This window comes from Streptopelia decaocto (genome assembly GCF_964273445.1).
Source record: "Streptopelia decaocto genome assembly, chromosome: 17".
Classification (NCBI taxonomy): Eukaryota; Metazoa; Chordata; class Aves; order Columbiformes; family Columbidae; genus Streptopelia; species Streptopelia decaocto.
Window position 1 is genome coordinate 10,322,832 of NC_138672.1, and position 6,000 is coordinate 10,328,831.

Genomic DNA, 6,000 nt, shown 5'->3' on the forward strand with positions numbered 1-6,000 from the left:
TTCCTCCACCAAAGTGCCAGTAGGATTTTACTATAGAAGTTGAAGGCACTTTCCTCAGTCTGTAGTGCACAGGAGCAGGAGGTAACATTATAGCCTAGTTACCCTCGAAGAATGGCTTGATAGTCTTATTAATCTGGGGGGTCTTAAATGCTGACTACATTGATTGTTGGCATTTGGTCAAATACTTAATGTGCACTCCTTTCATACTCATAGCTGTGTTTTCTAATCATTACTACAGAACCTGTAACTGAAGCATTTTGTTTGGTTTATTCTTTAGAATTTTGTTTGGTAATGATTATAACTTTCAGTAGTTTGTGCAGAGGTTTGAATAGAAGGACAAGGCTTGGTCTTTCAGAAACTGAAGAACTGGTCTGTTTTGGGGTTTTTGAAGTCAAAGATGGTTCGGTGAGTTCCATGTCAGATGCTGAACTGCTCCAACACCAGAGCACGTTCTTATAACCCAAAACTCCTGATGGTTCACAGAGCCGGAGAGCGCTGGAGGGAGAGACGTGACAGATGCCAGTTCTTGCGCTGATATCCTAGGGAATGTCTTTCACGTAGACTCCTTTTCCAACCCAGGTGTTCCAGCTTGTCACGCTCCATTTCATTGTTACACCTTCTTTTTTCTTTTTGCATATACTTTTCCTCCGTGGTGGAGCTTTGCCAAGTTCTGGATGAAAAGCTGCTGCCTCAGATGTGTGATTAGAGCATCACCTTCTTCAGAAAGTGAAGATAAGAGTCTGCTGATTTACTGGTATGAATTTGCATCTCCCCAAGCACAGGATCCTCAGAGGGTGTCTGTCCGGTTGCTGCAGGTGATATGATGCATATTCTGAAAGGGGACCCAGCTGGGAAGAGGCTTCGTGTGGCACTGGAGAACTCGCCCTTTTCAAAGTTCTTGAGTATTAAGCCTAAAACAGGTCGTAGCCTTCTCTTCACCAGCCCTGTGCTTCCCAGCCGGGGCGTGTGCACAGACAGCATCTTGGCTTCCCCAAGATCCCAGTTACCTTTGAATGTATTCAGTCAAACAGCCGAATTGCTGTCACTTTCTGCCGAGGCAGAGGGATTCTTCCTACCCTTGTGAAGTAACCAAGGATGCCTCATTTTTCTGTTTTGCTTGTGTCATATTCAAGCACATTGATGATAGACGTAGTTCAGTTCAAGCACAAAACCGGCACAATAGGGCTTTGGCATGAACTTTTGGAGTAGGATCATCCCTGCGCTTGCTGTCCAGGGCAAGATAAGCTGCATCTCAATGGGAACAGACCCAGCCATGAGCAGCGACTTTGAAAACTTGCCAGGTAAAGCCGAACTGTGAAGCTGGTTACTTGGTATGAATTATTCTTCAACCTCACAAAAGAGGCGGCTTCGACAACACCCCCAGTAACCTTGGCAAACTGTTTTGTTAAGCGGGTCTGTGCTTCGCTGGCTTTTCAACTTGCAGGCATTCATTGCTCCCTCCTACATATGAATTTATGTTTCAAAGAAGGGCTGTGTGGTGGAGGGCAGCTGTGGCATCACGCTGATCTTCACACAGGCTGACGGCGACGGCAGCAACAGCAGGAGGAATAACGTGCCACTCTTCCTTTCTCAAGGGGAGAGCAGCTGAACCTCTTCTCACTCGTGTCTGCAGATCTGCAGCCGAAAATGTTTTCTCCTTATTTTAAATAGTGCGGATCTTTCCGTCTCCAACTTGGTCTTCTCAGGTAGTATGACACTGCTGAGGTGACATGCTGAGAATGGATCCCCAGGAACCAGTTTTGCACAGATATTAGCGGCTAAGCTGTAATTGCTGAATTCTTTTAGCTGCGTACACTGGAAAAGGCTCATCTTAGGGTTATTACAACTTAAAATAGTTGAAACTCTTCAAGTTTTTCTGACTTTCAAACTGAGTCACGTTCATGATTGCAAAGCAGGTGTCCTACAGCTCTGTGCTTGTGTGGAAATGGGGGTGTTTACTCAGTGTGAGCAAGGCTTAATTAATGCTTGTGATGTACTTTGGCGTTATCCTTAGCCTGTTAGAGAGAGGCCTCATGGTAGCAAGATGGTGTGTTACCAGGAATGACATAGAAGTGATACCAACACTTTCCTCTGGGTGAATGGAAGATCGTTTTGAAGAATACAGTATTGTTTTCAAGGTGTCTGTTGACTGTATTTGTTTGTACATACAGGTATTTCTATTTACCTTTTCCTGTAGATCTTTAAAACACCTGGGAGAAAACAGACTTTTCATAGTCTCTGTTGACCGTAATCCATTGCCACTATACATAAAGTAGGAAAACCTGGTTCAAAGAGACCCGAAGCTTTCTCAGGAAATAAATCCAAGGTCACTTATATCACCACATTCTACTACTTCAAACTTAGACTGTATCACTTAATCTGTAAATATTACATAAGTTTATGACAAACAGCAAACAGATGCCATGCAGATCCGTGTAGCTGATAAAGAAGAGATGAGGTGATTTAGCCCAGGGTTTATGGGAAGCTGGTAGCAGACTGAAAGCAGGTGCCGTGTTTCCTGTTCACAATTTCATGTTACAGTGTGAAAGGAAGGCCTGTGATTCCCACCTTTTATGAAAAGAAATGGGAGTTAAGAAGTAGTAGCTACCAATTCCTCCAAAGTCAAGTCTTGCATATTGAGCGCAACTTGAGTCTGGAATATCATGCGGACTTTAGGCAGTTAGACATAGATTCTTATTTGGTCTCAAAACCAGCCATCTAGGGGCATGCGGAGATGCTCTGATTAGGCAGAAATGGAGTACATTTAATTTCCACTTAGAGCCATTTCAAAATTCCTTCCCTGAACAGTCAGCTTTCCAAAACGCTCGATTTTGTGTTCTACTTCACCTCGGAGGTATTCTGGGGAACACGCTAGCTAGACTCCGCTTTCCACACTCATTAGTTGGGTGCGCTTGGCTCATTTCCTAGGGTTTGGTCTAGCAGAGCCTCTGACCGTTCAGGCCGTTTGTCTGAAAACCATTTCCCTCTTCACTTCTGCAATTTTCCATTCAGTGCCTAAGCAATTAAAATCGCTGGTGATCAAAGCCCAGCTCTTCCGACTGTCCCTTTCTTTTCAAAATCATTGCGTGAGCTACTTCTGCTGCCTGCATGAGCTGTGCTCAAAGGACGTCTGACAATTGCTCGGTTGTTAGAGATTGTGAATACTGTCTCAGCCAAAATATTGACATCATTCTGACTTGCACATTAAGGATTGATTTTGACTACAGATGAGCAAATCATTTGGATGACATTAAAATCAAATCAGTTGTCATATAAAGTCATTGGTGTCTAACTATTATTTTTCACTTTCCTGCCTTGATTTCTTGATCCTAGCTATTCTGTTAGAATTCCCAGGCCACTCCTGCCTCTCCGCAAGGAAGGATTTCACAGGTGTCTATGAATTGTCTGTGGAAAATATATTATGTATATGCAGCATGTGTTTCATGGAAGAATACAAACTGTTTCACTTTACGTAATTTGTCTCGATTCAGATGTTCGTTAGAGACCTGTGTATTCCTTTACATTGACAACCACGATTGTCCGGGTGTTCCTGGCTCTCTATGAGGGCGGCAGCCAGTGTCAGCATCACTCTGTGTGTCTGTACCTCTGCATCCTGGGACGCAGGACAGACAGACGGTGCCTGTTCAGGACCCCTCACCTCCCAGCTTCTCTAAATCCCTTCTCTACCTGTTACTGTCGGCGTGTGCTGACACAGACCGGCGGGACGTGGCCCGAGCAGGCGGGGGCTGTTGGCTGTTGGCAGGCCGTGCGTGTTCCTGCTGTCACCGGTGGGTGGGTTTGTGGGGAAGGTGGAAAGAGGGAGGTTTTGTGTTTTGTCAGTGAGTGGGAGAAGTAGTGAAGTTGTAAAGAACATAGGGAGCGTAGGGTGCGAGGGGAGAGAATATGGGGTTTGCGGCACTGTAATTTAGACCGAGGCAGAGATCTCAGAATGTTATTTAATCGGGGCTGTGCACTGTGCAATACTTAAAACAAATACATGGAAATGAGGTTTTCTTCTATTAATACGGCATAATCCTCAGGAACACTGCTGAAGTGTTTTTGCAAGGTACAATTACAGCAGAGTCACACCAACCTGCCAGGTTAATTTTCCTGTACAGAACGGCGTGTTTTTCTCCCTTCAGCCAGCCGTTCATTTGTCCGCCTACAGCCGGTGCCCCCGGCGCCCACAGGCGGCTCCGCAGCGCTGGCTCCATCGCGGTGCGGAGGAGCCGGGGCGGCAGCAGCGCTGCCCGAGCACCCACATGGGAACCCCCTGTGCCTCCCCATCCCGCCCTGACCAACCCAGAACGCACTGCAGCTCCTGGAGCTGTTCACAGCCATCCTTGCCTTAGAAAAAGCCTTCTTTATAAGCAAGATGTGTTCGAATGCCTTATCTAGAGTATTAAAGGAAGAGTTTGAATCATAGGTTCAAAGTAAAATTGATCCTGAAAGTCTGGATTTGGAGAATAGTTTTGTTGTAACAGCAGCATGAATTGACCTTTCAGAGGCACATCTTGGTTTATAGTTGCACATTGATATCTTTTTTTGTTATCTTGTGGACATGTCTTTAGAGAAAATGTAAATTGTATTCCCCAGCCAGGTGACAGGGTCTTCTTCCCCAGCCCTTGTGCCACATCATTTATCCAAGAAGCTGGAAGCATGCAAAGCTGTGAGGTTTCAGCTGTATTCCCTTGAGATAAGACATATTTCAGTGTCAATATCATAGCAAATTGAGGCACAAAGAGGAGTTATGAATTATGTGAGGTCTCGGGGAGTTCATGGCAGATCCAGGAGCAGAATGAAGGTGACCCGACTCCTAATACTGTGATTTAATTATCAGCTAATATTCTCTCTGTTGGGGGAGCCTGCAGTCTGGTGTAATTCACCCTACGAGTCCAGCAGAGCTGGTTCTTGCCTCTCCGGCTCATTTGCAGGCGATGTTTTAAAGCCCAGCTCAGCAGCAGCTCCTGGCCGGGCAGAGGGGGCGCACAGGACAGGGTCCCCAGCCCAGGCTGTCACTGCAGCAGGTGACAAGTGCCCGGAGCAGCAGGCTGAGCTGCCCCTGAGACAGCGGCCGCTCTATTCGTTCTGCAAACAGCCTCTTTCCTTTCCAAGGCAGCCCCGGGGACACAGGGAACGGCAGAGTTTATAATAAACTGAGTAAAGGAACAGACTATTGCTGGAGGAGATCCAGGGCTATAAAAGATTGTAGCAGGGGGGAGGAGGAGGAGGGAACAGGACATAATTTGTGTTTGTGTGCGAGGGGGTGCGCACGGGTGGCTTCAGCGAGGCATTCCCCAAATCCTCCAGACCTTTGCTGCTTTCGGTGCGATTTTCTGCAGTGCGTACCCTGCCGTGTCAAACCCCACTTACTTTTTATTGTATCAATCATTCTCTTTATGCAGCAACACGAAGCGGAGAACGCTCGCAGGTCCTGCTCTGAATGAGCTCCGCTCGCCGCCAGCTCAGCCTGGTTACTGCTGTAACTTAGTCTGGGGGATGGGAGAAAGAGGTTGCTGCTACTTTAAATATAATGCATTAAGAGGATGCTGGAAAAAGGCCTGCATGCCGTAATACCCGGCCAGCTAGTTGGAAAAGGAGCCAGATGTAATACAAAAGAAGAAACACAGCCTCTTATGGATGCAGCACTAATTCATAAATCAGGTGAATCAGCTTAGGCAACTGCTGTGTTTTTATGCCTCTGCTGCATGGAGAACTGCATGTTGGATGCTTTTATTTGAAGTAATGGAACCAGCTAATCCCTTGGACCGGGACAACTCCAATGGTAAGAAGTAGAAAACATAGCGAAGAGAGGAAAAAAAGGTTAGTGAAGGGTGTCTGAGTTACACATGCTACTGAAGGCGCAGGGTCAGACGTGTGTTTTTCCTGTCTTCTGCATGGATAAGGAGAAATGAATGTGGTAATATGCTTCACATTATCTTAGAAATCCCTCTGTTTACAGGGTTTGGAGAAAAACATGCAGTAAAGGGATATATGCAG